Source organism: Engystomops pustulosus, chromosome 1 (assembly GCF_040894005.1).
Source record: "Engystomops pustulosus chromosome 1, aEngPut4.maternal, whole genome shotgun sequence".
Lineage (NCBI taxonomy): Eukaryota > Metazoa > Chordata > Amphibia > Anura > Leptodactylidae > Engystomops > Engystomops pustulosus.
The window spans coordinates 295,934,119-295,959,948 of NC_092411.1; positions in this window are offsets into that span (position 1 = coordinate 295,934,119).

Genomic DNA, 25,830 nt, shown 5'->3' on the forward strand with positions numbered 1-25,830 from the left:
ATAACACTAGTTCTAATAACTTCATAATAAGGATAATTTCCTGTTCTTTAAACTCAGACAGTCGTAGAGCCCTCTCAACAACCTGCATGCCGAACTCATGTCTGATGGAAGTGTACAATGATGTAACGTCGAAGGAGGCAAGGATGAGGGTAGACATGTCATTAATCTTAGTATTGTGGAGTTTGGTAAGGAAATCAGAGGTGTCTTGTACATATGATTGGCTATGTGTGGCATATTGTCGAAGGACGCGATCCAGAAAGATGGCAATATGTGAAAAAATGGAATCATTCCCGGAGACAATTGGTCGTCCGGGGGGCTGTTGGAGATTTTTGTGAATCTTGGGTAAGATATATATTACTGGGGTAACAGGATTGTTAACAACCAAGTATTTGTACATATCCTCACTGATAGTCCCAGACTGTAACGCCATGTCTAGAATGAATTTGATCCTTCGTCCCAATTCAAATTTGGGGTCTTGTGTGACACGTTTATAAGTAGATTCGTCACTTAATTGGCGACGGATCTCGGCCACATAGTACGACTTGTCCATGACGACGACAGCACCACCCTTGTCAGCGGGCTTAATGATGATGTCGTCGTCATGGGCAAGCCGATCCAGTGCCATCACCTCTGCGGTGGTCATGTTATGATGTGAGAGCACATGTTTGTGTTGTTCACGTAATTGTTGGATATCATGTCTCACAGCAGTGGCAAATGCCTCAATAGCAGGTACATCAGTAGGTGGGCTAAAGTTACTCTTATTGTACAAGTGAAATTGTTTAGGGTCTAAGCTACTCACAGTCCTAGAGTTAATTGGAACTCTGTTATGGAACCAATGCTTCAATTTTAAATTACGTACAAATCTACAAATATCAATATCCAACTCAAACCAGTTGGTGTGTGACCATGGACTGAAGGATAGTCCTTTCTGTAATACACTAATTTCAATATCGGTTAGAGTCTTAGACGATATATTTACCACAGCCAATTGGGTCATTTCTTCTTGTTGGACGTGATTCTGTGTGGAAGGACCCGTCCTTTCGTGGTTTTGTCTTTTTCGATTTCGGAAATGGTGTTTACCGCCCCGTCTGGTTCTCTTTCGGTGCTTGGGGGTAATCCTAAAAAAGGATCATCTTGTGTAGTGGATAAGGCCTCCTGTTTGCCTATGTTGGTAGATGATTGTTTGTTTGGACTACGTTTCTTTTTTCTACTGTTGTCCTTGTTAAAGGTGCTGGATGGCTGATTATACATTCCTTGCCAGGCATAGATCTTTCCGGTGCGATAATCCTCTTGGTCACGAGCCCATTTGATCCTTTTTGTTTGTTCCTGTTCAGATTTAGTTTGAGAAATTTTCAAAGCTATGGAATCCATGAATATTTTGTGATCTTCACTGGTGAGGTCTCCTTTTAGTGATCGATCCATCTGTGCTAGGTTGTCCTGTAGTTTGCAGATCTCTTGTTGTAGAAATTCCAAGTTCAACATTATCAGGTCTAGTGAATATTTATTTGAAATCTGCATGAATTTCGTGCAGAATGCAGGGTCCTGTGAGAACAGATTAGGACGTATATTGGAACGCATTCCTCTAGGGATTCTTTTAATTTTCAAATATTCACCGAGGGTAGCTAAGTGTAGTTGTAGAGAGATGATACGTTTGGACAGTAGTTCATATTTCCGTTTGAGTTCAGAAGTAGATGGTGTGTTTAGAAAAGCCGCATCAGCTTGCAGACTCTGTAATATCCGTTCATGATCTTCCTCCGTATAAGCAAAAAATTGAAACAGATCGCCCGTAGGTAAGTCCATGGTGCAATAGTAGAAAACAGGGATCGACAGGTGTGCACAGTCTCGAAAGCCAGGTAATAGACAAAGGAAAACAAGGCAGCACAACCTGTATAATTTTGGGTGCAGGATCTGTGTACTCCGTGGCAAGGGATCCAATAGTAGTTTCAGGAAAACAGCAGCACTCCAGTCTGAAGTCAAAGCAGGGTGATCTTTATTTCAAAGGTGCGACGTTTCGGTGAGCATTTCACCTTTCTCAAGCATACAAACAGTGGCCAGCATGTGGAATAAATAGACCTAATCACATTCCGATTGGTCAGTATACATAAGTGCAATACAGGTAAATATACAACATATTAGTGATAAAGTTACTGTGTTACATTTTCCAGAGAATATATTGAATTCAAGTTACAGTATCAGTGTAAAACAAACAGTGAATAAGTGACTTTAAAATAATAGTAGAGCCTCCAGGTGCAGGACCGCCCCATCGTCAACGGCAGTCATTCATGAAAAAAGGAATTAACCCATTTGTAACTGCTACAAAATAACATACCACATTCAAAAGCGCTTTCCAGGAAGAGATGGTGTCCCGTGTTTAGGATCCGGAGTAAACCGGAAGTGGAGCGTGTATCACACAACTGGGGCCGGATACCGGCAGGAGGCGTGCAGGCGCATGCGCACTGCGCCATCCTAAGCCGCGGCGGCCATGTTGGAGTCGGGAGCCTAAGCGATGGCCAACTATACAGTGGTACAGTAAAGGTAAGTAGATCTATGTCCAGGCTGATAGTCAGAGTCACACAATATTCACCCTATGGGTGCGTGTGAACACTAGGGACTAGCGGAGCACAGGGGGGCCGCGAATTAGCAGCCCTCCGTGCAACTGCTAATCGTCCCAGACCACCAGCATAAGGATCAGGATCAGAAGAAGAATAATAGGAGAGAGGCCGTCGGGCCATGGATGGGTATCATCAGTTGTAGCAGACAAAAAAATATGGGTGTCGACTCGGGAAAACGGTCCCACCAAGGAGGAATCTGAAAGAAATGAAAAAATATATATAAATAATAGCAATATAGCTGGAGAGGGGATCTCCCTCAAAAATAACAATATGCTTAATACTTTGAATTATCAAAGAGACGGCAGAACAGAGTAAGCAAATGAGGCAGTAATCCAAAACCATCAAATTAATTCATTCAGATTATACTCAATATTAAGCCCATAGGGCTGTAATGTTTGGAGGCGGTGAATCCATTCTAATTCCCTCTTTCTCAGCATCAGTTCTCTGTTCCCTCCTCTTCTAGGAACAGGGATGTGATCAATAAGTTGAAATTTAAGCTGAGATTCCTTATGTCCCTTTTCTGTAAAATGTCTGCTGACAGGCAGATCCAATCTACGTTTTCGTATAGTGTACCTGTGCTGCGTGAACCTAGTCCTGAATTCCAGCGTGGTTTCACCAACATAGAGTAAATCGCAGGGACAGGATAATTTGTACACTACAAAGTCGCTAGTACAATCAAGATAATGTTTGATACGGTAAGTGATGTCATTATGCATAAATGTGTCGCCCCGAATGGCGTAAGAGCAGTTTATACATGAGCGACACGGGAAACAGCCTGTTTTTTTGGGACCACTGATGGTCCTTTGGATGGATTTACCGAGGGGACCCACATCAGATTTGACCAAGCGATCTCTGATATTCTTGGAGCGTCTAAACGAGAATAAAGGGGGATGGCAAAATTCAGGAACACCAGAAGGTTCACTGGCCAAAATCCGCCAGTGTTTTCGTATTATTTTAGAGATTTTGTCACTGTTGTCATTAAATGTGGTGACACAGGGAACTCTAGTGGTTAATTTCTGTGTCTTATTAGAAGACAGGAGTTCAGTGCGATTTTTATTATTGGCACTATTCAAGTTCTTTTCAATTACTTTTTTAGGATATCCCCTGTTGCGGAATTTAGAAATCATGGTATCAATATTTTTACGATATTTATTGTCATCAGAGGAAATCCTCTTGACTCTTAGGAATTGACTCAGGGGCAGAGAATTAATCATGGCCCGAGGACGACACATTTATGCATAATGACATCACTTACCGTATCAAACATTATCTTGATTGTACTAGCGACTTTGTAGTGTACAAATTATCCTGTCCCTGCGATTTACTCTATGTTGGTGAAACCACGCTGGAATTCAGGACTAGGTTCACGCAGCACAGGTACACTATACGAAAACGTAGATTGGATCTGCCTGTCAGCAGACATTTTACAGAAAAGGGACATAAGGAATCTCAGCTTAAATTTCAACTTATTGATCACATCCCTGTTCCTAGAAGAGGAGGGAACAGAGAACTGATGCTGAGAAAGAGGGAATTAGAATGGATTCACCGCCTCCAAACATTACAGCCCTATGGGCTTAATATTGAGTATAATCTGAATGAATTAATTTGATGGTTTTGGATTACTGCCTCATTTGCTTACTCTGTTCTGCCGTCTCTTTGATAATTCAAAGTATTAAGCATATTGTTATTTTTGAGGGAGATCCCCTCTCCAGCTATATTGCTATTATTTATATATATTTTTTCATTTCTTTCAGATTCCTCCTTGGTGGGACCGTTTTCCCGAGTCGACACCCATATTTTTTTGTCTGCTACAACTGATGATACCCATCCATGGCCCGACGGCCTCTCTCCTATTATTCTTCTTCTGATCCTGATCCTTATGCTGGTGGTCTGGGACGATTAGCAGTTGCACGGAGGGCTGCTAATTCGCGGCCCCCCTGTGCTCCGCTAGTCCCTAGTGTTCACACGCACCCATAGGGTGAATATTGTGTGACTCTGACTATCAGCCTGGACATAGATCTACTTACCTTTACTGTACCACTGTATAGTTGGCCATCGCTTAGGCTCCCGACTCCAACATGGCCGCCGCGGCTTAGGATGGCGCAGTGCGCATGCGCCTGCACGCCTCCTGCCGGTATCCGGCCCCAGTTGTGTGATACACGCTCCACTTCCGGTTTACTCCGGATCCTAAACACGGGACACCATCTCTTCCTGGAAAGCGCTTTTGAATGTGGTATGTTATTTTGTAGCAGTTACAAATGGGTTAATTCCTTTTTTCATGAATGACTGCCGTTGACGATGGGGCGGTCCTGCACCTGGAGGCTCTACTATTATTTTAAAGTCACTTATTCACTGTTTGTTTTACACTGATACTGTAACTTGAATTCAATATATTCTCTGGAAAATGTAACACAGTAACTTTATCACTAATATGTTGTATATTTACCTGTATTGCACTTATGTATACTGACCAATCGGAATGTGATTAGGTCTATTTATTCCACATGCTGGCCACTGTTTGTATGCTTGAGAAAGGTGAAATGCTCACCGAAACGTCGCACCTTTGAAATAAAGATCACCCTGCTTTGACTTCAGACTGGAGTGCTGCTGTTTTCCTGAAACTACTATTGGATCCCTTGCCACGGAGTACACAGATCCTGCACCCAAAATTATACAGGTTGTGCTGCCTTGTTTTCCTTTGTCTATCCACCCAGCCAGTCATGCCCGCTCTCTGCCTATCCGCCCAGACTGTCATACGGGCTCTGCACCTATCCGCCCAGCCAGTCATGTCTGCTCTTTGCCTATCCTCCCTGCCATTCATGCCTGCTCTCTGCCTAGCCAGTCATGCCTGCTCTCTGCCTATCTGCCCAGCCAGTCATGCCCGCTCTTGGCCTATCCACCCAGCCAGCCATGTCCACTCTCCACCTATCTTTTCTCGAAAAGAAAGTTATAATTAGCAGCATGGAGCTCAGGAAGGAGATGTCCAGCTGCTCTAGGCTTCTGTATGACAGATACCTCCCTCTCTCATGTTGGAAGTGATGATGAAAGCCAAGATGGTGGCGCTCAAGCTTTGTGGTGGCGATGGCAGTAGAGGAGACTGACACAGGCTGCAGCTCTCCCTCCCCCAGGACTCACCACAAGCTGCTGGCAGGGAGCCGAGTAATGTGAAATAAACTTATATAAACTACTGAAATGATTCAGATCGCTGATAAAGGCTTTTTTTTTTTTTACAATCAGCACAGCAGAGGCTACTGGAACCCGTCACCAGCTAAATCTCACATTCCTGGTGACTGTTTTGCTTTAATAATCCAATGTGAAGCATGTGATAACGATGCAACCTTTATCCTTTCCGCAGTCCGATACTAAGAAGTTATGCGGCTTTCCTGACTTTTATGTTTGCTATTCATGAAATAAACAAAGATCCCAACCTTCTCCCCAATATCACTCTGGGGTATCACATGTTTGACGCCTTCGAAGATGAAATGCAATCTGTGCAAAGTGTCCTGCACATTCTCTCTGGTGTAGACAAGGTGGCTCCAAACTATTCCTGCATGAAGGGCCGAGAGGTGGCCGGATTTGTGGGATATTCATTCAGAATGGCGGAAATGCTGCAAATTTACGACTATACTAAGGTGAGTACATTGCTCTTTTGCATCGCTCACAAACCACTGCTTGTCATATTTGAACCCGTTTTTAGGCAGTTTTTAAGCAGTTCGTTAAAAAACGCATGCATTTTTGAATACTCATGCGTTTTTTGAAAACATATTAGTTTTTGACTGTTTTTCCCAATTATCTTAAGATAATTGCTTAAAAACAGCCTAAAAACGGGTTCAAAACACCACATGTGCCACCAGCCTTAGGCCTCATTCACACAAATGTAATGGGGACCAATACGTGGCCGCACCATTTGACTATGTGTGTTAATGTACCCGAATATCCCGTAACATTTTCGTAGCAACATATAGGATAAAAGCAAAGGGGCAGATTTATTTTTTGTTTTCTCTCCGGGTCCCGCCTTGCGCCTGCTGACTTGTTTTTTTGTTCAGTATTTTGCTGTTTTCTTTGTGTTAATTGTTTCTGCTCTGGTCACATGTTTGCAGTCTTCTGGGTGCGCTTTTTTGTGTATTTTTAACATGGGTCTCATCACCCACCTGCTTCTCTTTGAGCAGATAGACTTTAGGGTGCAGTCACATATTCAGTTTTTGATGCCCAAACCTGGAATGGAGTAAAAGTAGGTGGAGCAGCAGCACTTCTTAAATGATAAGTCCTCACCCATTATAATTCACACCTGCTTTTGGTGTGACCGCACCCTTAAAGCTCGTTCACACAATGGGGCTCATTTACTTACCCAGTCCAGTCATGATCCCGCAGCGCATTTTCCAATTCGTGTCCTGCTGGGATTCACTAAGGTTGTGCGCCCGATATCCAGCAGGTGTCGGAGTTCACCATCTTCTTACTGGTGCATGTAAGTGTGTGTCAAGTGACAGTTTTTCAGATGCAGTTTTTGAAGCCAAAAGCAGGTGTGGATCATAACGGGTGAGAACATATCATTGGGAGATGCTGCTCCTCCTCTTTTTACATTCCACTCCAGGTTTGGACATAAAAAACTGCATCTAAAAAATTGAAGCGCTTGGGCATGCGTACAAGGTCCCGATGAGTGGTCCAGACACTGGGGCAGATTTACTTACCCGGTCCATTCGCAATCCAGCGGCGGGTTCTCCGACGCTGATTCGGGTCTTCTGGCGATTCACTAAGGTAGTGCGCCCAAAGTCCACCAAGGGTCGCTGCTCCGCTGAAGTCCATCGGAGTTCACTGAAGTTCACGATCCTATTCCTGGTGCAGATAAGTGCGTGTCGAGCGACACATTGGGGCAGATTTACTTACCCGGTCCATTCGCGATCCAGTGCCGCGTTCTCTGCGCTGGATTCGGGTCCAGCCGGGATTTATTAAGGCAGTTCCTGCGCTGTCCACCAGGTGGCGCTGCTGCGCTGAAAAGCATCGGAACGCGCTGGAGTTCACCTGCTCGGGCTGAGTGAGGGTAAGTGCAAGCTCCGCGACACATTTTTTGTTTTAAATGCAGCGTTTTTTTCCGAATCGGTCGGGCGCAAATCAGAAATATTCGGGTAACACGTCGGGAAAATGCGAATCGGGCCCTTAGTAAATTACTCCCATTGTTTTCTTAAATACGGCAGCTTTTCCGAATCCGTCAGGTTTTCCGACGGCCACGCCCTCCGATTTCCGTCGCGTGCATGCCGGCGCTGGTGCGCCACAATCCGATTGCGTGCGCAAAAAAACCCCGGGCCAATTCAGCGCAAATCGGAAAAATTCGGGTACCCTGACGAAAATGAGCGATTCGGGCCCTTAGTAAATGACCTCCAGTGTGTGAACAGGTCTCCAGACTTGTGCTACACATCCCCCACACCACACAGCACACATAATTAAATAAACACACGATGCTGTAAGGATTCCCGGCCTCGAACAGCCGCACGTGGTTTGTGTACCTGCTTAGAGCATGCGTATTTTAGCGCCAGCATAGATGCTAGCTTCAAAAAAATGTAGACAAAAAAATCAGTTGAACAGAGTAAAAAAACGGGTAGACAGGAAGATAGATGCAGCAAATGGGACAGGAAGGTAGACGGGAAGATTGATGCAGCATATGGGATGGGAAAATAGAAGGGTAAATAGATAGGAAGATAGATGCAGGGAATGGGACGGGAAGGTAGACGGGAAGATAGATGCAGGGAATGGGACGGGAAGGTAGACGGGAAGATTGATGCAGCATATGGGATGGGAAAATAGAAGGGTAAATAGATAGGAAGATAGATGCAGCGCATGGGACAGAAAGGTAGACGGGAAGATAGATGCAGGGAATGGGACGGGAAGGTAGACGGGAAGATAGATGAAGCGCATGGGACAGGAAGATAGGAGTGCAAATAGATGGGAAAATAGATGCAGGGAATGGGATGGGAAGGTAGATGGAAAGATAGATGCAGCACATGGGATGGGAAGGTATATGGGAAGATAGATGCAGCGCATGGGACAGGAAGATAGAAGTGCAAATAGATGGGAAGATAGATGCAGGGAATGGGGCGGGAAGTTAGACGGGAAGATAGATGCAGGGAATGGGACGGGAGGGTAGACGGGAAGATTGATGCAGCATATGGGATGGGAAAATAGAAGGGTAAATAGATAGGAAGATAGATGCAGCACATGGGACGGGAAGGTAGATGGGAAGATAGATGCAGGGAATGGGACGGGAAGGTAGACGGGAAGATAGATGAAGCGCATGGGACAGGAAGATAGGAGTGCAAATAGATGGGAAAATAGATGCAGGGAATGGGATGGGAAGGTAGATGGAAAGATAGATGCAGCACATGGGATGGGAAGGTATATGGGAAGATAGATGCAGCGCATGGGACAGGAAGATAGAAGTGCAAATAGATGGGAAGATAGATGCAGGGAATGGGGCGGGAAGTTAGACGGGAAGATAGATGCAGGGAATGGGACGGGAGGGTAGATGGGAAGATAGATGCAGCGCATGGGACAGGAAGATAGAATTGCAAATAGATGGGAAGATAGATGCAGGGAATGGGGAGGGAAGGTAGATGGGAAGATAGATGCAGGGAATGGGACAGGAAGGTAGATGGGAAGATAGATGCAGGGAATGGGACAGGAAGATAGAAATGCAAATAGATGGGAAGATAGATGCAGGGAATGGGGCGGGAAGGAAGATGGGAAGACAGATGCAGGGAATGGGACAGGAAGGTAGATGGGAAGATAGATGCAAATAGATGGCAAGATAGATGCAGGGAATGGGGCGGGAAGGAAGATGGGAAGATAGATGCAGCGCATGGGACGGGAAGGTAGACAGGAAGATAGATGCAGGGAATGGGACAGGAAGATAGATGCAGTACATGGTATGGGAACATAGAAGTGTAAATAGATGGAAAGAAAGATGCAGCACATGGGACTTGAAGGTAGACGAGAAGAAAATAGATGGGACGATAGATGCAGAGAATCGGGCGGGAAGTTAGACGGGAAGATAGATGCAGGGAATGGGACGGGAAGGTAGATGGGAAGATAGATGCAGGGAATGGGACAGGAAGGTAGATGGGAAGATAGAGGCAGGGAATGGGATGGGAAGGTAGACGGGAAGATAGATGTAGTGCATGGGACGGGAAGGTAGAAGGGTAAATAGATGGGAAGAAAGATGCAGCACATGGGACTTGAAGGTAGACGTGAAGATATATGCAGCACATGGTATGGGAAGGTAGACGGGAAGATAGATGAAGGAAATGGGACGGGAAGATAGATGCAGGGAATGAGACAGAAAGGTAGACGGGAATATAGATGCAGGGAATGGGACGGGAAGGTAGATGGGAAGATAGATGCAGCCATGGGATGGGAAGTTTGATAGGAAGATAGATGCAGCGTATGGGATGGGAAGGTAGACGGGAAAATAGATGCAGGGAATGGAATGGGAAGGTGGACGGGAAGATAGATGCAGGGAATGGGAAGTTAGACGGGAAGATAGATGCAGGGAATAGGACGGGAAGGTAGACGGGAAGATGGATGCAGGAAATGGGACGGGAAGAAAGATGCACGAATTGGGATGGGAAGGTAGACGGGAAGATAGATGCAGTGCATGGGACGGGAAGGTAGACGGGAATATAGATGAGAAGAAAGATGCAGCACATGAGACGCGAAGTTAGACGAGAAGATGTATTCAGCACATGGGACTGGAAGGTAGATGGGAAGATAGATGCAGCACATGGGATGGGAAGTTTGATAGGAAGATAGATGCAGCGTATGGGATGGGAAGGTAGACGGGAAAATAGATGCAGGGAATGGAATGGGAAGGTGGACGGGAAGATAGATGCAGGGAATAGGACTGGAGGGTTGACGGGAAGATAGATGCAGTACATGGTATGGGAACATAGAAGGGTAAATAGATGGGAAGAAAGATGCAGCACATGGGACTTGAAGGTAGACAAGAAGAAAATAGATGATACGATAGATGCAGGGAATGGGGCGGGAAGTTAGACGGGAAGATAGATGCAGGGAATGGGACGGAAGGGTAGATGGGAAGATAGAGGCAGGGAATGGGATGGGAAGGTGGACGGGAAGATAGATGCAAGGAATGGGATTGGAAGGTAGACGGGAAGATAGATGCAGTGCATGGGACAGGAAGGTAGAAGGGTAAATAGATGGGAAGAAAGATGCAGCACATGGGACTTGAAGGTAGACGAGAAGATATTTGCAGCACATGGGATGGAAAGGTAGACGGGAAGATAGATGAAGGAAATGGGACGGGAAGATAGATGCAGGGAATGGGACAGAAAGGTAGACAGGAATATAGATGCAGGGAATGGGACAGGAAGGTAGAGGGGAAGATAGATGCAGCACATGAGACGAGAAGTTTGATGGGAAGATAGATGCAGCGTATGGGATGGGAAGGTAGACGGGAAGATAGATGTAGGGAATGGAATGGGAAGGTGGACGGGAAGATAGATGCAGGGAATAGGACGGGAGGGTAGACGGGAAGATAGATGCAGGGAATGGGATTGAAAGAAAGATGCAGGGAATGGGACGGAAAGGTAGACGGGAAGATAGATGAGAAGAAAGATGCAGCACATGGGCCGAGAAGTTAGACGAGAAGATGTATTCAGCACATGGGACTGGAAGGTAGACGGGAAGATAGATGCAAGGAATGGGATGGGAAGGTAGACAGGAACATCGATGCAGGGAATGGGGCGGAAAGGTAGATGGGAAAAAAGATGCAAGGAATTGGACGGGAAGGTAGACGGGAAGATAGATGTAGGGAATGGGACGGGAAGGTAGACAGGAAGATAGATGCAGGGAATGGGATGGGAAGGGAGACGGGAAGATAGATGCAGCGCATGTGACGGGAAGTTTGATGGGAAGATACATGCAGCTTATGGGATGGGAAGGTAGACGGGAAGATAGATGCAGGGAATGGAATGGGAAGGTGGACGGGAAGATAGATGCAGGGAATAGGATGGGAGGGCAGACGGGAAGATAGATGCAGGGAATGGGATGGGAATGTAGACGGGAAGAAAAATGCAGGGAATGGGACGGGAAGAAAGATGCAGGGAATGGGACGGGAAGAAAGATGCAGGGAATGGGACGGGAAGGTAGACGGGAAGATAGATGAGAAGAAAGATGCAGCACATGGCCCGCCAAGTTAGACGAGAAGATGTATTCAGCACATGGGACTGGAAGGTAGACGGGAAGATAGATGCAGGGAATGGGATGGGAAGGTAGACGGGAAGATAGATGCAGGGAATGGGGCGGGAAGGTAGATGGGAAGAAAGATGCAAGGAATGGGACGGGAAGGTAGACAGGAAGATAGATGCAGGGAATGGGATGGGAAGGGAGACGGGAAGATAGATGCAGCGCATGGGACAGGAAGGTGGATGGGAAGATAGATGCAGGGGATGGGATGGGAAGGTGGACGGGAAGATAGATGCAGGGAATTGGATGGGAAGGTAGACGGGAAGATAGATGCAGCGCATGGGACGGGAAGGTAGACAGGAAGATAGATGCAGGGAATGGGACAGGAAGGTAGACGGGAAGATAGATGCAGCGCATGGGACGGGAAGGTAGACGGGATGAAAGATGCAGCACATGGGACTTGAAGGTAGACGAGAAGATATATGCAGTGCATGGGACAGGAAGGTAGACGAGAAGATAGATGCAGTGCATGGGACAGGAAGGTAGACGGGAAGATAGATGCAGCGCATGGGACAGAAAGGTAGATGGGAATGTAGATGCAGGGAGTGGGACGGGAAGGTAGATGGGAAGATAGATGCAGCACATGGGACGGAAAGGTAGATGGGAAGATAGACGCAGCATTTGGGATGGGAAGGTAGACGGGAAGATAGATGCTGGGAATGGGATGGGAAGGTAGACGGGAAGAAAGATGCAGTGCATGGGATGGGAAGGTAGACAGGAAGATAGATGCAGGGAATAGGACGGGAATATAGATGCAGTACATGGTATGGGAACATGGAAGGGTAAATAGATGGGAAGAAAGATGCAGCACATGGGACTTGAAGGTAGACGAGAAGATATATGCAGCAAAAGGGACGGGAAGGTAGACGGGAAGATAGATGAAGGAAATGGGACGGTAAGGTAGATAGGAAGATAGATGCAGGGATTGGGATGGGAATATAGATGAAAGGAACAGGACGGGAAGGTAGACGGGAAGATAGATGCAGCACATGGGACGGGAAGGTAGATGGGAAGATAGATGCAGCGTATGGGATGGGAAGGTAGACGGGAAGATAGATGCAGGGAATGGGAAGTTAGACGGGAAGATAGATGCAGGGAATAGGACGGGAAGGTAGACGGGAAGATGGATGCAGGAAATGGGATGGGAAGAAAGATGCACGAATTGGGATGGGAAGGTAGACGGGAAGATAGATGCAGTGCATGGGACGGGAAGGTAGACGGGAATATAGATGAGAAGAAAGATGCAGCACATGAGACGCGAAGTTAGACGAGAAGATGTATTCAGCACATGGGACTGGAAGGTAGACGGGAAGATAGATGCAGCGCATGGGACGGGAAGGTAGACAGGAAGATAGATGCAGGGAATGGGACGGAAAGATAGATGCAGTACATGGTATGGGAACATAGAAGTGTAAATAGATGGGAAGAAAGATGCAGCACATGGGACTTGAAGGTAGACGAGAAGATATATGCAGCACATGGGACGGGAAGTTAGACGGGAAGATAGATGAAGGAAATAGGATGGGAAGGTAGATAGGAAGAGAGATGAAGGGAATGGAACAGGAAGGTAGATGGGAAGATAGATGCAGGGAATGGGATGGGAAGATAGACTGGAAGATAGATGCAGGGAATGGGATGGGAAAATAGAAGGGTAAATAGATAGAAAGTTAGATGCAGCGCATGGGACGGGAAGGTACACGAGAAGATAGATGCTGTGCATTGGAAGGGAAGGTAGACGGGAAGATAGATGAAGGAAATGGGACGGGAAGGTAGAAGGGAAGATAGATGCAGGGAATGGGACGGGAAGGTAGACTGGAAGATAGATGCAGGGAATGGGATGGGAAGGTAGACGTGAAGATAGATGCAACACATGTGCCGGGAAAGTAGATGGGAAGATAGATGCAGCGTATGGGATGGGAAGATAGACGGGAAGATAGATGCAGGGAATGGGATGGGAAAATAGAAGGGCAAATAGATAGAAAGTTAGATGCAGCGCATGGGACGGGAAGGTACACGAGAAGATAGATGCAGTGCATTGGACGGGAAGGTAGACAGGAAGATAGATGCAGCGCATGGGGCGGGAAGGTAGGCGGGAAGATAGATGCAGGAAATGGGACGGGAAGATAGATGCAGGGAATGGGACAGAAAGGTAGACGGGAATATAGATGCAGGGAATGGGACGGGAAGGTAGATGGGAAGATAGATGCAGCACATGGGACGGGAAGGTAGACGGGAAGATAGATGCAGGGAATGGGATGGGAAGGTAGACGGGAAGATAGATGCAGGGAATGGGATGGGAAGGTAGACGGGAAGATAGATGCAGCTAATGGGACGGGAAAGAAGACAGGAAGATAGATTCAGGGAATGGGACGGGAAGATAGATGCAGTACATCGTATGGGAACATAGAATGGTTAATAGATGGGAAGAAAGATGCAGCACATGGGACTTGAAGGTAGACGAGAAGATATGTGCAGCACAAGGGACTGGAAGGTAGACGGGAAGATAGATGAAGGAAATGGGACGGGAAGGTAGATAGGAAGATAGATGAAGGGAATGGAACGGGAAGGTAGATGGGAAGATAGATGCAGGGAATGGGACAGGAAGGTAGACTGGAAGATAGATGCAGGGAATGGGATGGGAAGGTAGACTGGAAGATAGATGCAGGGAATGGGATGGGAAGGTAGAAGGGAAGATAGATGCAGCATATGGGATGGGAAAATAGAAGGGTAAATAGATAGAAAGTTAGATGCAGCGGATGGGACGGGAAGGTAGACGGGAAGATAGATGCAGTGCATGGGATGGGAAGGTAGACGGGAAGATAGATGAAGGAAATGGGACGGGAAGGTAGATGGGAAGATAGATGCAGGGAATGGGACGGGAAGGTAGACTGGAAGATAGATGCAGGGAATGGGATGGGAATATAGATGCAGGGAATGGGACGGGAAGGTAGACGGGAAGATAGATGCAACACATGTGCCGGGAAAGTAGATGGGAAGATAGATGCAGCGTATGGGATGGGAAGGTAGACGGGAAGATAGATGCAGGGAATGGGAAGTTAGACGGGAAGGTAGATGCAGGGAATAGGACGGGAAGGTACACGAGAAGATAGATGCTGTGCATTGGAAGGGAAGGTAGACGGGAAGATAGATGAAGGAAATGGGACGGGAAGGTAGATGGGAAGATAGATGCAGGGAATGGGACGGGAAGGTAGACTGGAAGATAGATGCAGGGAATGGGATGGGAAGGTAGACGTGAAGATAGATGCAACACATGTGCCGGGAAAGTAGATGGGAAGATAGATGCAGCGTATGGGATGGGAAGATAGACGGGAAGATAGATGCAGGGAATGGGATGGGAAAATAGAAGGGCAAATAGATAGAAAGTTAGATGCAGCGCATGGGACGGGAAGGTACACGAGAAGATAGATGCAGTGCATTGGACGGGAAGGTAGACAGGAAGATAGATGCAGCGCATGGGGCGGGAAGGTAGGCGGGAAGATAGATGCAGGGAATGGGACGGGAAGATAGATGCAGGGAATGGGAAGAAAGGTAGACGGGAATATAGATGCAGGGAATGGGATGGGAAGGTAGATGGGAAGATAGATGCAGCACATGGGACGGGAAGGTAGACGGGAAGATAGATGCAGGGAATGGGATGGGAAGGTAGACGGGAAGATAGATGCAGGGAATGGGACGGGAAGGTAGACGGGAAGATAGATGCAGCTAATGGGACGGTAAAGAAGACAGGAAGATAGATTCAGGGAATGGGACGGGAAGATAGATGCAGTACATCGTATGGGAACATAGAATGGTTAATAGATGGGAAGAAAGATGCAGCACATGGGACTTGAAGGTAGACGAGAAGATATGTGCAGCACAAGGGACTGGAAGGTAGACGGGAAGATAGATAAAGGAAATGGGACGGGAAGGTAGATAGGAAGATAGATGAAGGGAATGGAACGGGAAGGTAGATGGGAAGATAGATGCAGGGAATGGGACAGGAAGGTAGACTGGAAGATAGATGCAGGGAATGGGATGGGAAGGTAGACTGGAAGATAGATGCAGGGAATGGGATGGGAAGGTAGAAGGGAAGATAGATGCAGCATATGGGATGGGAAAATAGAAGGGTAAATAGATAGAAAGTTAGATGCAGCGGATGGGACGGGAAGGTAGACGGGAAGATAGATGCAGTGCATGGGATGGGAAGGTAGACGGGAAGATAGATAAAGTAAATGGGACGGGAAGGTAGATGGGAAGATAGATGCAGGGAATGGGACGGGAAGGTAGACTGGAAGATAGATGCAGGGAATGGGATGGGAATATAGATGCAGGGAATGGGACGGGAAGGTAGACGGGAAGATAGATGCAACACATGTGCCGGGAATGTAGATGGGAAGATAGATGCAGCGTATGGGATGGGAATGTAGACGGGAAAATAGATGCAGGGAATGGGAAGTTAGACGGGAAGGTAGATGCAGGGAATAGGACGAGAAGGTAGACGGGAAGATAGATGCAGGGAATGGGATGGGAAGGTAGACGGGAAGAAAAATGCAGGAAATGGGACGGGAAGAAAGATGCAGGAAATGGGACGGGAAGATAGATGCACGAATTGGGATGGGAAGGTAGACGGGAAGATAGATGCAGTGCATGGGACGGGAAGGTAGACGGGAAGATAGATGAGAAGAAAGATGCAGCACATGGGATGCGAAATTAGACGAGAAGATGTATTCAGCACATGGGACTGGAAGGTAGACGGGAAGATAGATGCAGGGAATGGGATGTGAAGGGAGATGGGAAGATAGATGCAGTGCATGGGACAGGAAGGTAGATGGGAAGATATATGCAGGGAATGGGATGGGAAGGTGGACGGGAAGATAGATGCAGCGCATGGGATGGGAAGGTAGATGCAGTACATGGTATGGGAACATAGAAGGATAAATAGATGGGAAGATAGATGCAGGGAATGGGATGGGAATATAGATGCAGGGAATGGGACAGGAAGGTAGATGGGAAGATAGATGCAGCACATGGGACGGGAAGGTAGATGGAAAGATAGATGCAGCGTATGGGATGGGAAGGTAGACGGGAAGATAGTTGCAGGGAATGGGATGGGAAGTTAGACGGGAAGATAGATGCAGGGAATAGGACGGGAAGGTAGATGGGAAGATAGATGCAGGGAATGGGATGGGAATGTAGACGGGAAGAAAAATGCAGGGAATTGGATGGGAAGAAAGATGCAGGAATTGGGCCGGGAAGGTAGACGGGAAGATAGATGCAGTGCATGGGACAGGAAGGTAGACGGGAAGATAGATGAGAAGAAAGATGCAGTACATGGGACGCAAAGTTAGACGAGAAGATGTATTCAGCTCATGGGACCGGAAGGTAGACAGGAAGATAGATGCAGGGAATGGGATGGGAAGGTAGACGGGAAGATAGATGCAGGGAATGGGACGGGAAGGTAGACAGGAAGAAAGATGCAGGGAATGGGATGAGAAGGTAGACGGGAAAATAGATGCAGGGAATGGGATGGGAAGGTATATGGGAAGATAGATGCAGCGCATGGGACGGGAAGATAGAAGGGTAAATAGATAGGTAGATGGAAGGTAGATGAAGCACATTGGACGTGGAGATAGGCGGGAAGATAGATGCAGGGAATGGGACGGGAAGATAGGAAGATAGATGGTGCGAAGAAGAAAATCAAGCTTGCGGTAGAAATGCTACAGCTCAAAAAAAGCAAAAAAATCAATCTGCGAGGAAATCACAGTAAAAGCACACCAACAGATCAAAAAATAATAATTTTTTTCTGCTACAGGGTAGATGGAGAACCATTTTTAACATCAGAAAATAGGCTAGAATTCCTTTTTCTTTTTTATCAGACCTCAGGAAAAGTTACAAAAAGTTATTCAGTAAACCATGACTATATTGTTACGCCCTTCCAAATTTTGTAACTTCTTTTCTCTAAGTATGAAGGGTCCTCGTTACCAGGGAAATGGCTTGGTTGTTGTGTAATTCAATGGAGATTTGTCACTTTGACATAACTTATATGTAAGCTTGCAAAATAGTCCACAAGGCTCAATGATAAATACTGTTCCCTCTTTTAATAGATAAATTACGGAATTATAGATAAACTTCCTAGCAATGTTCACATAAATTCATTTTTCACGATGGCCCCTGAAAATCGTCTCCACCATATTGCTATTGTACTCTGCCTGAAACACTTTGGATGGAACTGGGTTGGAATCATAGCCCTAGACAGTGCAGATAGAGAGGTGCAGGAGCTCACCACAGTCATGAGCCAACATGGAATCTGCGCCGACTATATCATCAAATTTGGCAAAGAAAAAAATAGAAAACAACATCTCATTATCAATAAGTCAAGAGCAGAAGTGATAATAATTTTGGGCCAGTTCTCTTCAGTTTACCAAGAAATTACTTTTGGGTTTGATATCAAGAAAACTCTGATCCTGAACGACTCGTGGTTCCTGCACCTTCTTATGGGGGTTTATTATATGAAAATGGTTAATTGTAGTTTAAGTTTTTCTCCAGTGACTATTCCATTGCCCAAACTCTGGGATTATATACATCGCCTAAACATATATAATGACCCAACCGTCCCGTTACTATTAACAGTGGCTGATTTTTATTGTCGTAAAAAAGAAAATCATAAAGCATTGCAGAGTCTCTTCCATCTCATAGTTAGGAATTGCTCAAGAAGTTATTTCCCAACGTCCATGATTTATCCAATGGATATTATAGTCTCCTACGTGTATAACGCAGTGTATATCCTGGCTCATGCCTTACACGACATGAAGGTGTTCACGAAAAAGATTGATAAATCCAGAGATGTTTCTTACAGAACACGGGTACTTATTGATTATTATTATTATACAGAGTGTGAGAGAGTGAGAGGTGTCATTTGGGAAAACCGCTATCTGTCCTACAGGCAGATAAAAATACATGGTAAAAGCCCTGGATTTGTCTGCAGTAACCCAAAGGTTAATGCAGACATGTGGTAAGCAGGAGAAGTCTGTTTGGTCTATGTTGGCCTAGTTAGCATAGACACCTTTGTAATGTCCGTACTCGGCCTGCTTATTATGGAGTAGGGGTAGGCTGGTAGTGGAACTCCTACTCCATCCAGGCTTCGGTCCTGGGTTTCTGTATAGCCCACAGGTGTGGGTCACAGACCTCGTTAGAGCCTGATTTAGACTGCAGGCCAGAAGCAGTAGGTGAGGCACTACCTGGAGAGATGAAGGCTGAACCGTGTTCACACAGCAAAGGTAACAGAGTGCCTCCTGATATTCTGCTGGCCAAGAGCGTGTGCCAGACAGTCTGGTACCCGTATAGTTAGGGTCTGTTTATTAGTTGTATTATTTATTGTATTAAGCAGTGCCCAGCCGGGCAGGGTTTATTTTGTATTTTGTATGTCCCTAAGCCAAGGCTGAATTTGTGTTTTGACAAGGAAGGGTGAATAAAACACTTGTATTTTGGACTTAACTCTGCATGTGTCCCTGCTTCCTGCACTGTTACAAGACATTTACCAGAGCAATTCCCCACAAGAGATACAGTGACCCTCAGGAGGTTTGGGTGATAGATTGATATGATATGGTGATATATATGGTGGGGATAGATTCTATCAAGACACTTTCTGTGCGGATTTAGGTCGGTTTTATATTGGTGTGTGTGCGCTGCTCGTCTGTTGTGTCCATTGGGTGTTGGGTCTCCATTTTGTCTCCACGTACGCAAATAAAACTGAAGGTTTAACATTTGGTTACAAAACACAACACCTCACCTGGTTCCCGGGTCTTCCGGCAATTCGGGTCTTCCGGTGATTCACTAAGGACGTGTTCCCGATGTCCACTAGGTGTTGCTGCTGCGCCAAGGTCCGCCGAGGTCCACCGGAGTTTACCATCCTATTCCTGGTGCATGTAAGCGCGTATCATGCTACACTTTTTTTTTTAAATAGCGCGATTTTTCCGAACCTGTCGGGTTTTCCAACGGCCACGCCCCCGATCGATTTCCGTCACATGCAAGCTGTCGCTGATGTGACACAATCCAATCGCGTGCGCCAAAAACCAAGGGCAATTTGGCGCAAAACGCTAACATCCGGAAAACCCGGCGGAAAAACACGATTCGGACCCTTATTAAATACGTCCCATTGTTTTTAACCCCTTTGGGCTGTCCCATTTTTCAAATCTGCCCTGTGTCACTATAAGTGGTTGTAGCTTTGGACGCGATAAGATATCCAGGGGATTTTGAGATTGTTTCTCGTGACATAATGGGGCATATTTACGCTAGTGGTCCAGAGGCCCTAAAATAATCGCAAATCTAGCTTATTGCTAGCAATTGCGATTATTTTGCCCTGTCCGCCACCTTCACGCCAGTGGGGCATGAGGGGGGGCGTGGCCAGCCGAGCGTTACTGTTCCCACGCCTACGCACTCACTCCCTGTCTGGCGTAGAATAAATGCTGCGCAGCAGGCTGCCCCGATACATCAAGAGGCAGAAGCCTCTTGATGTATCCCGCTGCGAATATGCAGCGGCGGGGCTATCATACGCTGGCGCACGAATATACATCAAATGTAGAGAACTTAGAACTTTGAAAATCAAGAATTAAAAAAAAAAATTCCAAAACTTCAGTTCTTCTTAAAAACTAAGCACAAAAGATATCATCCAAATTTTTTGTGTTATGAGGCTCAGAATTTGGGGCCATTTTTCAGTTTTTGGAAAATCTCCAAACCCTGTATTTAGATGGACCTGCTCAACTTTAAATTGACTAAATAATAGCGAGACTCGTAAATTACCCCATTATGGAAACTACAACCCACAATGTATAAAAAAAACACTTTTAAGTTTATTAACCCTTTAGTTGTTTTATAGGGGTTAAAACAAAATGGTGCGGTCTACAAATTGTAATTTTTTTGACAATACACTCATTTTGGGTTGAAAATTAAACATTTGTAATGGATTAAATAAAAAAAGGCTCCACAAAGTTTGATATCCGATTTCTCCTGAGTGCCGATCCCCCATATGTGGTGGTGACTGCTGTATGGGCGCACGGCCGGGTAAGAAGGGAAGGAGGCGCCATGCAGATCAGATTTGCTATGTCACATTGTACAGGCAATAATTTTTTTTTTCTTTATTTAATGTGGACCTATAGGGGCTTATTTTTTGCCACATGAGATGCACTTTTCTGGTACATAATTTTGGCATCTACAGCTCTTTCTTGGTGAAAAAAAGGAAATTCATCAATTTTTGGGAAGATGTTTTGGTTTGATGTTTTTGGCCGTTCACCATACAATAAAAATAATATATTATTTTTATTCTATGGGTCGCCATGACTACGAAAATACCTCATTTATATAGATTTTTTTTTTCCCAACCTTACGGAATAAAAACTTATATGGAGAAAATCTTGTTCATTTTAGCATCACCATCTTTTCAGATGCATAACTTTTTAGATTTTTTAGAGTTGTTCTTTTTTAGTGGTCTTATTTTAGAGTGGGTAACATTTTTAATCACATATTAGAGCATTTATTATCTTTTTTCAGGAAGTTTTTTGGTTGTTTTTTTGCAGCGTTCACCGTGCGGTCTAATAACAATTCTGTTTAATTATACAGATTGTTATTTGTGGTTTTTTTTTAAACTTTATTAAGTGTTTGTGTGAGAAAGTGACAATTTAGTGGCTTATATTTTATTTATTTTAATTTTTTTTAAAACTTTTTTGTGTCATACCATTTTGAACTTGAACCAGTGATGCTCTGACAGTGTCTATGAGGATCATTTTAGATTTTTCTCTTTTTTTGTTTTTGCTAATTGTTTGGGAAATTGTATATTTTTTTGCTGCTAAATTTATGACTTTTTCACTCGCCTAACAAAGTTAGCCGCACAAGAATTCTTTAGTGTTGCGCCTGATATATCTTTAACCTCTTCACGCTCAGCGGACTCGAGCGCTAATCGCATTTAGGACATCACCCTGTCGCAAGACAGGGTGACAAGTAGGCCTGTCAATTATTGGCACATGTGTGATATTGCCGTACTCGGGACAACCCGCAGAATGATTTTTGGGGTGTTTATCTAAAGTGCCATGGGTTGAGCACAATATAATAGGCACTAAAATGACATTTTTTAGATAAAAACGCTATTTTTTCTATGCACCATTAAATTTTGTCCTGCATGTTGGGGGTTAAATTTCTCACCACAACCCCAGATGAGTTCTTTGAGGGGTCTAATTTACGAAATGGTGAAATCTTTGGGGGGGTTTTTTGTTTGTTCAGGGACAAAACATTTGAAGCCAAATTGACCAAATAGTACTAACTCTATTCTGGACATTGCTGTGCGACGAAACACAGGTCTGATATTGCCGTACTCGGAAGAAGCAGGTCAAAAATTTTGGGATTTATATTTGCCACAACTTCCTTCTAAATGTGTCCATTTTAGGGCTAAATGAGAAAAATCGTAATCAAAAATTGAAATTTTGAAATTTCCAATCCATTTTTGTTTGCTTCCAGAAAAATATTTAAACCGTTAATAGACTTCTTAAATGCTGATAAAAATAGTTTGAGATGTTAGGTTCATATACTTCTGGGGTATATCGTACAAAAGCCTCTGTAGGGCACTTCAAAACTGAATTGGTCACCAAAAATTTAGCTTTTTTCAAATTTCAAGAAAATCTGAGAAGTTGCTACCAAAACTTGAAACCTTCTCACATCCGTAAAAAAATGGAAACTTAAAACAAATTATGGAAATAAAAAGACCAATGGAAATAGGTTTCTACCAAAAAAAATTGTCGTGTGACTTTTTGTCTAAAAAGTAAAACATTTGAAACTTTGAAAATTGTAAATTTTTTTAATTTTTACCCCCCAAAAAGGAACAGATCACTGAAATGATACAACTATCATTAACTACAATGTCTCACGAGAAAACAATCTCAAAACACAGGGATATCTTAAAATGTGTGGGAGATTTAGCCCAGTAGAGAACGTGGTAGGGGGGTGCTGTGATGCAGTGTTTATTTCAGCAGGAATCAAAATAAAACAGCCTTCACATTCAGGCATCAAAACAAAATAATATCCTACCCGTCAGGGTGCTAACTAAACAATGGTTCTCTGACTCACCACTAACAAAATCACTTGGCTGCTCCAGGCACAGAGGTCAGTGCTGTGTGCTCTCCAGCCTCCTTCCAGAGAGAGACCACATTCTGAGCTCTGCTGAGCGGCTTTATTAGCCTGATTGGCTGTTCCCACCACCTGTGTCCAAGGTGCTGGACAACACAACCTCAGCACTAAGGCCTTGCATAATAGCAAAACCTAGGGGAAACATACGGCCCATCCGCAGTTAACCCCTTCAGTGTCTCACATACCCTCCCCCTCTGTTTGACCATGTGGGGGCGAACACTTTTGGCCATCAGACAGTGGGTACGAGACAGGGCATCGGCATTCCCATGCAGCTTTCCTGCTCGATGTTCCACCGTGAACTTGAAATTCTGCAGCATTAGGAACCACCTTGTGACCCTGGCGTTCCTCTCTTTGGCCTGACTCATCCAGGTGAGGGGAGAGTGATCGGTCACTAGTGTAAACTGTCGCCCTATCAAGTAATACCTCAGGGATTCCAGAGCCCATTTTATCGCCAAGCACTCCCTCTCAACTATGCTATAGTTCTTTTCAGGAGGTGTGAGCTTGCGGCTCAGGAATGTCACGGGATGTTCCTCACCCTCCACTACTTGGGACAGGACAGCCCCTAAGCCCACGTCAGAAGCGTCAGTCTGCACAATAAAGGTCTTGGTGAAGTTAGGGGTGATCAGTACCGGTCCCTTGCACAAAACCGTCTTAAGTCGCTGAAACGCCCCTCAGCCTCTTCACTCCACTTTACCATCACCGCCCTGCTACCCTTGGTCAGGTCAGTCAGGGGTGCCGCTATGGTAGCAAAATCAGGGATAAATCGGCGATAATAGCCCACTATGCCAAGGAAAGCCCTCACTTGCTTCTTGCTCATAGGTCGTGGCCACTGCTGGATCGCCTCCACTTTATTTACTTGGGGTTTGATGACACCTCGCCCAATACGGTACCCCAGGTAACGGGCCTCTTCCAGACCCAGTGCACATTTTTGGGGGTGTGCTGTCAACCCTGCTGCCCTCAGGGAGTCTACCACTGCTTGCACCTTGGCCAGGTGACTCTCCCAATCGTTACTATAAACTATGATGTCATCCAGGTAGGCCGAGGCATATCTCCGGTGAGGTTTTAGCACGAGATCCATTAACCTCTGGAATGTGGCGGGAGCCCCATGTAGCCCAAAGGGGAGTACCATGTACTGAAAAAGCCCATCAGGGGTAACAAAAGCGGTCTTCTCTTTGGCCCTGTCAGTAAGGGGTACCTGCCAATACCCTTTCGTCAGGTCAAGGGTGGAGAAGAACCTAGCCTGTCCAAGTCGTTCTATCAACTCGTCAACCCTGGGCATGGGATAAGAATCAAATTTGGACACCTCGTTCAACTTCCTAAAATCATTGCAGAACCGTAGGGAACCATCAGGCTTGGGAATTAACACAATAGGACTCGACCAGTCACTTTTAGACTCCTCGATAACCCCCAGGTCTAACATCTGCCTGACTTCTTCGGAAATGGCAAGCCGGCACGCTTCAGGGACCCGGTAGGGTTTTTGGTGTACCCGGATGTGGGGTTCGGTTATGATGTCATGCTTGATGACTGAAGTACGTCCCGGTAACTTAGAGAACACATCCACATTTCGGAGCACAAACTCCTTCGCTTCCTGAATCTGGGCCCTGGAGAGGGACTCCGAGATCCATACTTCAGGCACCTTGGCATCGGGTACACCTACCTCCGGTGTCCCCTTCTTGGGGACAGACGCTTTTTCTACTCCCACAGCCATCAGGGACTCTCTTTCCCTCCATGGCTTTAGGAGGTTCACGTGGTATATCTGTTTGGGTTTCCTCCTCCCCGGCTGAGATACCTTGTAGGTTACCTCCCCCACTTTCTCCATGACCTCATATGGTCCTTGCCACTTTTCCAAGAACTTGCTCTCAACGGTGGGCACCAGAACTAGCACTCTGTCGCCTGGGTTAAAGGTCCTGAGTCTGGCTGACCTATTGTAGACCCTAGACTGGGCCTCTTGTGCCCTTGTCATGTGCTCCTTTACAAGGGGCATTACCGCCGCTATGCGGTCCTGCATAAGGGAGACGTGTTCTATCACACTACGGTGGGGGGTCCTCTCCTGTTCCCAGGTCTCCTTGGCTACATCCAAAAGCCCACGTGGGGAACGGCCATATAACAGCTCAAAGGGTGAGAAACCCGTGGAGGACTGGGGAACTTCACGTATGGCAAACATCAAATAGGGCAACAAACAATCCCAGTCCTTCCCATCTTTGCTGACCACCCTTTTTAGCATCCCCTTCAAGGTCTTGTTAAACCTCTCGACTAGGCCATCTGTCTGAGGATGATACACAGAGGTGCGGAGCTGTTTAACCTGCAGTAACTTACACATCTCCTTCATTACCCTAGACATGAATGGGGTACCCTGGTCAGTCAAGATTTCCTTGGGGAGGCCTGTGCGTGAGAATACCTGGAACAGCTCCCTAGCAATATTTTTGGAGGAGGTGTTCCTTAATGGAATCGCCTCGGGATACCGCGTAGCGTAGTCCAGGATAACCAGGATGTATTGGTGCCCCCTTGAGGATTTGACTATGGGGCCAACCAGATCCATGGCAATCCATTCAAATGGCACCTCTATGATTGGTAGTGGGACCATAGGACTCCTGAAGTGGGACACCGGGGCAGTAAGTTGACACTCAGGGCAGGAGCTACAATACCGGTTTACCACCTCCCACACCAGAAAAATCTCTGCAGGATCCTCTCTCGGGTCTTCTCAGCACCTAAGTGCCCTCCCAGCACATGTTTGTGTGCCAACTCTAGCACCAGCCTACGGTGAGATTGGGGTACTACAAGTTGCTCAACC